Source organism: Dermacentor silvarum, chromosome 2 (assembly GCF_013339745.2).
Source record: "Dermacentor silvarum isolate Dsil-2018 chromosome 2, BIME_Dsil_1.4, whole genome shotgun sequence".
In the NCBI taxonomy this organism is placed as follows: Eukaryota; Metazoa; Arthropoda; class Arachnida; order Ixodida; family Ixodidae; genus Dermacentor; species Dermacentor silvarum.
This window is the reverse complement of record NC_051155.1, coordinates 149,830,032-149,841,875: the sequence shown is the minus strand read 5'-3', so window position 1 is coordinate 149,841,875 and position 11,844 is coordinate 149,830,032. Positions and strand designations below refer to the sequence as shown.

Sequence of the window (11,844 nt, the reverse complement as noted above, 5' to 3'; positions counted from 1 at the left end):
GCGTGCTGTTGAACGCGCTCATTCATTTTGAAAACGATAGCTCTTAGCTTAGTTCATAATAATAAATACTGGTCGAGTGATATTTTTGTTCGTAAGTTCTCATTTTGTATTCTTGACAAAATGAGAACTTACGTTCGCAGGGATAGAGGGTCACTTCAGATGCCTTGCTATACACGTCTTGTTACCTGCTTTATCAATTTAAAGTAATTGCTACAGGTCTCTTCGAGCTCTATTTAGGAATCTTGGGGCTCCCCATGCTTCAGATTGGCAAACACAACTTTAAAATCCATGTAAAGGGTTGAAAAGGTGAAAATTTAAATGTGTGAACAGCATGGTGATATATAATGTTTAAGAATAAGAATAACTTTTCATCGCAACAGCTGAAAGAACTCACGAAAAGATTCAAAGTATTTTCAATAGTTACAATCGAGTAAAACGCGTACACCGCGATTAGTTTCCATGGTTTATGACTCGTGGGCTTCCATGTTTTAGGAACATCTGTGTGTATTTGGCACAGTTCATATATTTTAAAACCTCAAACTTCTTCATCACTGTGTACCAGTGAGGTATCCGTGAAAGCAAATAAGCATTGATCATCATCACTAATATTTTCATGAGCTTTGAAATCACACCAAAGGCCCCAAATTAATTTTGACGATCTGAGTTTAAACAATACGCCCCGATCGAAAGTCTACTTATAAAGAAGGTTTTGCTTTAAATTCCTAAGCTAATGCTGGCCGTAATGCTGGGACATCGTCCTGAGTAGAAGAATGGCGTAGCCGCTGATCAACCGTGGCAGATGTCGACCTGTCCTGCTCTAATAGGAGGTCTTGGCGCATCTAGGCACCCAAGTGCTTGCGGGTGATTGTGTGTGAGGCGCAATGATCTGCGTGACGCAACGCCAAGGCTACGGCACGACGACGAATATGGCTCGATGATCCAGACGAGATTGATTTCTCCACGACGGAACAAATGTGTCATGGCAAATCATTTGTTGTGCTGCGGCGATGAAAGGCTACAGCTTGATCCGTTACGACCTGAACATATTCCGAATTTAGCGCTTTGCAGCACTGGGATGATCCCGAAGGTTGTGCAATCTCTCATGGCGCCTGAAAGCACTAGCTGTCAAAAAGAAAATCATTGTGGAGAAATTGACGCGCTCTCGCATGAACGAAAGAAATTGTTGCTGTGGGACTTACGCGCCAACCATCTCAAAGCGTGAGCTTTGCCTTTTCCTGCACTTAAACGGTGCGAATGCTTTATGCGCTTGGGGATAACAACCTACTGCTGCCTAGACCTGAACAGCAGCGCCGAATTTGTATTTTCTATGCTTGTTAACATTACACCATGATTTTAACATGACAGAGTATTCTGTGTAATGATAAACTTGTTCAGTGGAAACAGCAATCAAACAGAAGGGAACTCAAGAAGGAGCATGTTACTAAAGCAGGCACTTTACCGTTGGCCTTTCTTTTTCCCGTTTCTGGCGCACCAATAGCCTATAAATATGCAAGTGAGGAGGAAACTACAACTTTAGCGAAATTTGAGTAGTGCCTTGTGGTTTCAACAAAGTCGTGGACGGCTAACGCAACAATGGATGGTTGCTTTTAACTACTTCTATCCCTTTGACCACGGTAAAAGCGTGGTACACCACGGTATCACTGTTATTCTCGTGCAACAAAAGTAGTAATATGAATGCTCATAAATTTTCAAAAACTAGTTAAGCTTTGCAGTTTTTCAAGTAGTCAAGAGGCACGTGCGCGTTAAGAAAGTAAGAGCACACAGCCAACGTGCTTTTCACCACGACGGCTAACCGTCGGTACCGAAGCGCCATCTATTGCAAAGTTGAAAGGCAATCGACAACGTTTCTTCAAGTGCGTTTTATGAATTGTGCTGGCAGTGAGGATTCACCATTATTAGGGCAAACTGAGAGCGAAGTGCCTGTTCAAATATCGAACAGCAGCAGCCACCGTAATTGGTAATAAGCTCAGGCCATGCGTTCCTTATTTTTCCTGAAAGGCACCATTGCCCATAAGAAGTGTTCTGCTTTTGGAGTGGGTTGGCGGCTTATGTACGGCTCGCCTTAGTGGTACGCCAATTTGAAGGTTTAATGCAAGTTTTTGTGTTAGTGTTTACTCCTGGTTTACAGGGTGTTCGTTCTAGTTTGAAACTGCTTAAAGTGTATTACATTTGGGGAAATAGCAATTGTATAGCTGCCGCGGCCATGCCTACCAGCTTGTGTTATGTTATCAAAAGGCGCATTGTGGTATTTAAGTTGAATTAAATAGATTTCGACCCTTCATCTGCTCTTCCCGGCATTCTGCGACCTGCAGAGAAATAAATATTTAATCTATTTTGCATTCTAGTTACGAGCTAAGCGCGCAAAGTGTTTTGCACGCGTATACCCTTATATGCTGAGAAGAGTTATGTGTAAATCTAGCACCAAATCGATCGTAGTACTTAAAGGCAAAACAGAAATAAAAGGCAGTGACCAAAATTTTCGGCCGTACTAAATAACGTGAGCCGTTTCTTTTTTCTCTCGTAAGTTTAAACATACAAAATTTTCACGCGTTTTGACGTGTCGAGTCGGTTCGAACGCGTGATCGTTGTAAGTCTATAGTTAGGCTCAACTATCTGAGGAATATAATGAAATCTTGAGAAAGAAGCCAATTTGTTGTGTAGACATTCTTGAGCAGGTAAGGTGAGAAAAATGAAAATCCTGTAGTGCAGTTTATACCTGAACACAAGGTACAATGTAGAGAGGGAGCAACGAATTCATAGAAGCCACTTCGGCGCGCGCCGCGATGTTGCCTTCCAAGGGTCTCTACCAACATTGTGAAAGACACTCTTACATATGACAGCCACTTATTTTTAGCTATCGGTGGGGCAAAAGCAGCAGGGAACCATCGGAAAGATGGCCTCGCCACATTTCAAGCATATGGAAAACGTTTTCGAGCAGAACAGGAGGAGATGCCAGCTTGCAATCATGCAAAAACAAGGTGAACATTTTTTTGTCTGGCAGAGAGCCGAAGGCACAATTAGTTTACCTGGTCAGGAGAGTGTTATATCACGCATATTAGCTCTGCTCAAGAAAGAGTTTAGAGCAAGTGGTGGTACGTAAATGCATACATTCCCAAATTTAGACCCTTGCACACTAAAACCGATTATCTGGACATCAAGAAATAAATTAAACTACTGAAAAGGTACTACGCGCATGTTATTGACCAGGTGTCCATGAAGCTAGAGCAGCCCGACTCTCTAATATTGCCCAGCGCTCTCCATGCACATATGGTTATATCAAAGTGCGGCGCACCCGAGCATCGCCATCCCGCTGCACATGAGCCAGGTGAGCAGTCCAGGCTGAGGGCACACCTGGGTCGTCACGAACGTCTTGCAGTACGGGCACGACACCGACACCGGCTGAGGGCCCCAGCTGCTGAACACTGTCACGATGGACACTGCACGCGCCAAGGCATGCAAGCGTCCATCAAGACACAGTGAGAGGCCAGCGCCAATCGCTAAACGTTTCAACGACAACAACAACAACAACAACAACAACAACAACAACAACAACAACAACAACAACAAAACAACACAACAACAACAACAACAACAACAACAACAACAACAACAACAACAACAACAACAACAACAACAACAACAACAACGACGACACACAACAACAACAACAACACAACAACAACAACATACATAACATCAACAACAGCAGCAGCAACAGCAACAACAACAACAACGACAACAACAACAACAACAATCGCGTTCGGCCCCACATTGGCGATTCTGTACACGTCAGGTATAGAGAGAAACAGCAGCCGAGTGCATGATACGTGCAACGACAGGCATTGCTTCCCATCACAGGAAAGTCCAGTGGTTTGGCTACGCAGCCGCTTTGTTTCGGGCACCCAAGCTTAGGTTCCAGGAGTTCCCGGACTGGCGATTCCTTATTGGCTGATGCATGCACGCACAGCGGGCTGCTTCGTATACTGCGTGCACGTTGCCAACTCGGCAAGTGCCACTGTGGTCCGTTCCCAAGTCTTTCGATGAGCACACAAGCGCCTAAATGAACAAGCGACCTCGTCCCCCCTCCCCATCTTTTATGCAGGCGCAGACAGCAATTGTACTTGTAAAGGGCAAAGCTCAACTGTGCTGAGCAGACATACGGGCAATGAGAGGGAAACGTATAAGCGGCTGCAGGAGCCAGGAGGATGTAGGTGCGATTGGCTTGATTCGGAGACATGGCCTGAAATGCGCTGATGGGCGCAGCCGTCCCTTCCACCGAAAAACATGCACTTTCGAAGTAAGAATTCTCTTGGCAGTTGACAGCGATGTGTGTTCCATGTGCGGCACGTTGCGGTTTCTTGTGAACTGATGATTCACGAGCCATCATTCAATTTGTAAACCCATCATTTTCAACAAAGTACTGTGTAATAATAACAAAATCGCTATCATTAAAATTTTTCGACGACAGGATTTGAACACAGGACCTCTAGCACAGAAGCCCGAGCCAACTGTGTTTCGGAATAATAATACACCTTGGTGCTGTTAGCAAACGTAGATCGTGGTTCGACCAACTCACCAAATATTGAGTAGTTTCATGCGCTACATACGTTATGTTCGTTTCTAAGTTGCCCTGGGCTTATTGACCATTCATATCACTGATGACCGGCGTGTATAAGTAGGACATTGTATGGTACTCACAAAAGAAAGTTTTGTGAATTGTGTTGTGTCCCTCCGCATGTTTTGAACCTCTGTGTGTCTCCTCCCATTGAAGAACTCTGTCCGCTGCACGTTTCCGAAACGCACGTGGTGTGGACTTACACATCAGAAGGCTCGCGAGTAAACCAGAAAGCCGAGCACTCGCCGTGAGTGGGTCTTATCAAAGCAGTGGGCCTCACAATTAGTTTTCTTTATTTATGTATTGTTTCTTGCTTTTTTTGCATGTCTTTGGGCCGAAGCAAACCATAAAGTTGAAAACAAAACCAAACGTGTGAAGAGACACAAACTGTTCGGACTATACGGTGCAGTGACACTTGCGTGGCGCAGCTTTCTATTAATTTCTAAGAAACTTGGGTTCATCAGCTTATGTTTATGGCCACTGCAGCATGAAGGCTTCGCCCAGTGATCTCCAGTTACTGCTGTCTGGCGTCCGCCTACTCCATCCTAAGCCTGCAAATGTAACCTCAACACACCACTGAATCCTCTGCCGTATTCGATTTAATTTCCTTTGCCTTGGTACCTGGATGATGCTACTCTACTAGATCACCGGTTATTTAATCTGAATATTACATTAGCTGTCCCAAAGCTGCTCCCTCTTAATTTAAACAGGGTATCAGCTACGGCAACCTCTTCCCCCCGCACGCTTCCTGACACTTTGAAGGTCACGCCTATCATCTTTCGCGATTTTTATTTATTCTTTTTTAGAAGTACCTCACAGGCCTACAAAGAGGCATAGGGTGAGGGGGGCGTATGTTAACAATAAATAAAATCGGTTAAATGATATCGATGCTACAAGGAATCAAACATAGACACAAGACGAAGAAATTTGCATATAATAAAAACCAGACATAGCCGCGCCATCCTTAGCTCATCTGTTTTGTTTATCTACCAAGTTTCAGTCCCTTAGGTTAGTACTACTGGAATTCACATATCGAGTACTTTTGTTTTCAAACATATACGCAAGCTGTCGTTAATGAGATAACCTTTGCCTTAGGCATTCAGTATATTCCACATATGCATACCGCTGTATATTTCCGTATATCGCTTGAGCATACAGTGCCTATCACAATGGCACCTTCGTGGTGATATCAGTCTACGCTTATGAATCAATATTCAAACACTACGCAGGTGGGCAGTGGCCAGCAGAGCCACCAGTAGTACAACATTGTACTGGCTCATGGCATCAGTAGCAGCAAAGAAGAGGGGAGAGATAGCTGCTTGAATGCAGCTCGGTTTCTCTCACCTGGCCCTGGTTGCCCGAACACCATGAGGGGGCTGCCTGCGCAGGTGTTTAGTGGCAGAGGAGGAGTATACGTGTAGCCCTCATCTGTTAAAAAAAAAAACGGGAACCTGTTAAGAGATCACACAATATGTAAAGTGAAAACGCAAACTAAACGAAATTGGTCTAGTTTGGTCATTCTGATACCTGTGAACCATTGATGATGGAAAGATCTGCTAGGCAGGAGGAAATACATCGCTGTGCTTTCGGCGCTTCTGCAGTATTTTGTCATAGATGTCGAGCTGTCCAGTTTAATATATTAAAGTACGCACGGTGCAAATAAATATTACCTAAACTAATTTCTCGACTTCACAGCTTTATCTTCACGGCTGTTTCTCATGCGTGAATAAAAATTAGTGCAAGCCACAATAGGAGAATAAGGAATAGGTGTTAGCTTCGTCAAGTGTTCAACGCGCTTGGCCGTCTTCTTTCCTGTCAAGCCATTCATACAGCGTGGCGCGAAGCTGTCCTGAACGTGGTTACGACATGCGTGTTTTCCAATGCGCGTGCAAGCCTGATAGGCGAACTTAATCTAATTCCTTCAGTGCAAGATGGCGAAGCAGGATGCAAGGTTCTCGGGGATTCGACTGCTCCACTGTGCCTGCAAACGCGGTTCTCGTTTTGTAGCTTGCTCCTATGATGTTGGCAGATTAACGTGCGGCGGCTTTTCAGCACCGAGGTAACAGCCAAAACGGACCATTATTATATTGACTTACCAGCGAGCCCACAATGCGGCCAGGCAGCTAAAACTCCCAATACCCACGTGGGAGTAGCCCGCTCTATGTGGCCTTGCGCCCCGTAGCCCGCAGGACCTTACAATAAAGTCCGTCCGTCCGTCCGTCCGTCCGTCCGTCCGTCCGTCCGTCCGTCCATCCGTCCATCCGTCCATCCGTCCATCCATCCATCCGTCCATCCATCCATCCATCCATCCATCCATCCATCCATCCATCCATCCATCCATCCATCCATCCATCCATCCATCCATCCATCCATCCATCCATCCATCCATCCATCCATCCATCCATCCATCCATCCATCCATCCATCCATCCATCCATCCATCCATCCATCCATCCATCCATCCATCCATCCATCCATCCATCCATCCATCCATCCATCCATCCATCCATCCATCCATCCATCCATCCATCCATCCATCCATCCATCCATCCATCCATCCATCCATCCATCCATCCATCCGTCCGTCCGTCCGTCCGTCCGTCCGTCCGTCCGTCCGTCCGTCCGTCCGTCCGTCCGTCCGTCCGTCCATTTACGTATATTCACAGTAGACTACAGACAGTGAAAGCACACAGAAAGAGCACCTTGCCTATACGTTCTGCAGCTGCTACAGAACAAGAAAAAAGTGCAATATGTTTAGGATAAAAAGTAAAATTCTGGATATGTGATACGAATTACAGCGCAGGATATGTAATAGCTTGCGAAAAGGATTTCTTTCCTGAAGGTTGCAGCGATGCCTCGAAATTGACAGGGGATTAAGGTCACGCCATCGGGAACACTCTGCATGGTGTACTTTCCTTTTAAGGGGCCATATAAGTGTGGGGGAGGTCGCAGATGAGTTTTGTCGGGACAGGAGGATCACTATGTATATGGAATCCGCTTTCGGCATTAGTGACAATAAGAGAAGCTGAATTTCCCGACAGTTTGTTACTTCCTTGTATAGCCTTCTTTGACACTATTGACGCTGAGAGATACGAACTACGGTCTGCTCTCAGTGTATGCAGTCGTAGACACGCGAACGCAGGCTACTAAGCTTTGCGTTAAACTCTGTAGAAGCCTATCCACCAAAGAAAGGCTGCTGCTCTCCTATTTCTCACGGATGATTAAAAAGATGTATCTGGAAGCACTGCACACTTGGGAAATCATTGAGAAGACCACTTGCAGTGAAGGCTGTACAGGTCTGCTCTACAGGAATGCGAAGAAGAGCACGTGGCTGGGTAAAAAAAATCATGCGCCAATTCACGGCTGTGAAGGTGGATTACCAGCGAAAAAGTTTAGCCTACGACATAGAGGTGACAGAATTTAGACCAAAGGTATGAGCAAATTTTCTTTCTCTTGAGCGGCCATGGTGGTCATCCCGGCGAAAGACACACGCACACACACTTTTATTTTGATCGGTGGTCTTGATCGACGGCATACATTCGCGTGGAAGGCTGCCGCCGCCTGGGGGGGGGGGGGGGGGCGGAGGAAATTAGACACGCGCGACGAGAAAGCCACGCCGGGAGAGCGGAAGGAAACTAGGCACGTAAGCGCTTGGAAGGACAACAAAAGGAGGACGGTGCGAGCGTACACATGGCCGACATAGATCTCACAGCGGCAAATGAGCGGCAAATCTTTGAGAAACTCTTATTATCCACCGGAGAGTTTACTTATATTGAGAATGGTGCCTATTGATAACTAATGTACTGAAAATGCATATCGAAGTGATGAGACGCGTAAGCTTTTGCATAGGAAGAAGCAATTTTGCATCAAAATCAGGAGCTGAGTTTCTGCACACGCAGATCTGTTGACGGACACAAAAAGTCGCAGTTTCGCCCGAAAGGCGGAGCATCATTGCGACAGCAAATTAGTGGACAGTTATAGTAGGTAAGGATAGTAGATTTATCGGCCGTACAAATTTGTACACATAGGCCTACTAACTAAGTTAACAAGCATCGTGTCACGCGTGCACAATCAAGCATGAACGCATCTCACTCGATGACTGCGGAAACTCGCAGTCAAAACGCTGGAGGGAGTCAGCGCAGCTGCGAGCGAATTAAGCTTCTGGCCGGCGCTCGCATCAACGCGAGTTTAGCCGCGAAAACACAGGGAGGGCGGACTCATCCCCTGCCGCAGATGGCTTTCAAGACGCAGCCGCGCGGGCGGCCGCTATAAAAAAAATATAGTGGCGCGAACGCTCCCCTCCCCCGAAGCCTCCGGCCCGGCGGGAGCCCGCGGCAGCAGTAAAGCGCGGCCACTCCACCTCCCTATCCTCTCTTCGGAGGGTTGTGCGCGATTGGAAGACTGCGCTTCCTTCCCCCTTCCCACCCCTGTGTGTGCGAGCCACGACTGCCGGCTCAACATCGCGTGCTTTCCGTCGCACATGCAGCCGACGGCGCGCGGTGACCATTTTATCGCCCGTCGACTTTATACAGAACCTCACGGCGACGACGACGACGGCGGCAGAAATGCGCCTTAAGTGTCCTTATAATTGAATAAAAATGCTTAGAACCCTTTCCATAGACAGCTTCGCTCTAAAAACACAGCTATGCACCACAGTTGCAGTAACTGACCGGACTGGTTCATCCGTCAGAGCCATATGCAAACGTTTATCATACCACTTTTTTCTTTCGTTGGTAGGAAAAAAAAATCGGGAACATTCTGGTGTTTGCATTGTTGTGTTTTTGCAGCTTCACGCAGAAACATTCATACGTGCTTTCTTCGAAACCCAGAAATGATGACAGCGAAATTGAAGTTTCCTGAATAGCGAAATGACAATAATGTGTTTTTTTTTGCTATTTGAGGTAAAGGGAAATAAAGTAGAAGAGAGGGCAGCACGACTGCCAGGAATGCCCAACGACGAATGATATTACCGCCAAATTTCTCTGGCTGTTTTTGCAAAGTGTAATGCATAATCCCCACGTAATGGTATCAACGCATGACCGGTGAATCTTGTGAGACAAAACGTGCAGTTGAAAATAATTTTCTTCTTTTGAATGTCTGCACATCAGAAGCAAAGCAGTTCATCTCACCTGGAGCGTTGCGGTGGGGTCGCTTCACTTGCTTCGCCTCATTCTTGCGTTGATCTTGGAAGACTATAAGGACGAGAAAAATAGCAGTAAGATATGATATTCAACTAGAGGTGTGTAAACAGATACGCGAAGAACATCGTGCTTTGATAAAGAATATTTCGCGCGAGTGAAGCTTCTCGGAGTGCAATCCTTATTGCACGCGTGCCAGCAATCCTTATTATACTCGTAACAGCACACGCATCATTCAGGTGAAGGAAAACAGCAGATTTTACGTTGGAACTTCGTAGCTTGAGCAGCGAACTAGAGCGGTGCTTAAGAACAGGTACAGGCCTATGGTCATAGCGAACTCGCTATTTCTGAATGTGGCCGGTAACTAACAATTTATACAGACGAGAACCTTGATGAATTCCGGCCAAGGTTCAGCAATTTGAAACTTAATCAGCTGCACAGATAGACGCCAACCACAAACAAGAAAGAATCAAAATAAAGAAGCAAACGAAAACGAGAAGTGTCATCTCCCATACGAGTGAGCCTTGTAAACCAGACTGTCATAGTCTGAGTGTGGTGTCTTTTATCTCTTTGTTATCGCTGTCTATTCTTATTCATGAAAATAACTCAATCAGATAGCAAGAGCTATTGCCGAACAGTTTAATTCTTTAGCCAAACCTCTATGTCACAATTATAGTCTTGTTGAGAGTGGGGTTTGTGTACTTGATATAGTTTACCACTTAATTTGGCTACATTAGGAGAAGAAGGAGAGTTGCACTCAGCCTTAAGGAGCATGACTAGCTGGCCAGGTGTATATGTAGCTGGCTTAACGAGGAATGACTCTTGTCACAGGCAAACTGACGGCAACGCATTTAGAGACAGACCGGAGATACATTGCAGATAAGCATAAAAAACTTGAGAGAAACTGAATATTTTTCGAGAACATATATTAATTTAGGAGGGAGGATTATAATCAAATAAAAGGGAGATTATGGTCCGTTAAGTTCGCGCTCAAACCCCGAAGCCCAAGAGTACACTTTGAATTGTGTTGAATTCAGCAGGTGTACCTTTCAGAGAAATGTGTGGTATGTCAGAGGTCTAGTTAAAATAAAACTTGCTGGCTCTCCCGTAATCGAGAGTAGATGCACGGCCGCTGGATTAAAAAAAAAATTGCCCCCACCTCCCCGAAGGGAATCGTGAGGAAATGCGAACGCATTTCTTGCGCCGAGAGTACACGGCGTAGTGATTTTAATGGCGTAAATTAATGACGAGACGAGGATTTGTACCGTAACCATTTATTTACACATTCATCAGCACCTGTTACGTTTCTCCGCCGCGTCTCGAACACGAACTTCTGCGTTCTCGGCTCGCCGTTGACGTCTCACAGCGGCGTATCAAGCACACATTTCCGGATCTTCGGCTCGGCGTTGGCGTTTCGTAGCGGCTTCCCGAGCACGGAGTTCGGTATCGGCAGCTCGCTTCGCTCGCTTGCGTTCGGCATCACGCGCTCTTCACTTCGCAGCCTTGTCTTCCGCTTCTTCTCAGCCGGTTGATGATGACGTTGAAGCTACTGCAGTGACGTCACCTCCAGCGAGAGGTGTAATGCTCGGGTTGGATTGTATTACACTTCTTGCTAGGGGTACCGTTGCCGTCAGACATTCGCCTTCACCGACTTCTGCCATCGCCTTGAGAGGCGCCCAGCCAGCGAACGGTCGAGAGTGAGGCGCGCGCTTCACTCCATTTATATATACGTGCGAGCGAGCGAACGGGAGAGTGGGCGCAGGGAGGAGAGAGAGCGAACGGCGAGAGAAGGAGCGGCGAAGCACTGCACCTACCCTCTCCTACACTCTCTCCACACACGCGGGAGCTGCGCCAAGTTCCCTAAAGTCCCTGTTCCCTAAAGTCCCTAAAGTTTTTTTTAGAGACTTTAGAGTTCCCGCGATGAGAGCGCCCTCACACGCCAGAGCGCGCTCCTCCTCTCCACTCACTCTCCGCTACTCCGCCCGCAGCACTTGCTCCGGTTGCTAGGGGCGAGGATAAGCGCGCGCGCCCGCAGCTGTTGCTATGGGAGAGGGAGTGAGAGCGGAGAGAT

The 11,844-nt window shown here is 46.5% G+C and overlaps 1 long non-coding RNA gene across 1 annotated transcript; it reads right to left on the bottom strand.

Moving 5' to 3' along the window:
• Positions 1-3,325: 3,325 nt before the first annotated feature.
• LOC125943188 (uncharacterized) lies at positions 3,326-9,829 on the bottom strand. The gene is made up of 3 exons (XR_007465634.1): positions 9,765-9,829; positions 5,981-6,064; positions 3,326-3,458 (listed from the first exon to the last, which is right to left on the bottom strand). It is a non-coding gene; the product is annotated as an uncharacterized LOC125943188 (long non-coding RNA).
• Positions 9,830-11,844: the final 2,015 nt, after the last annotated feature.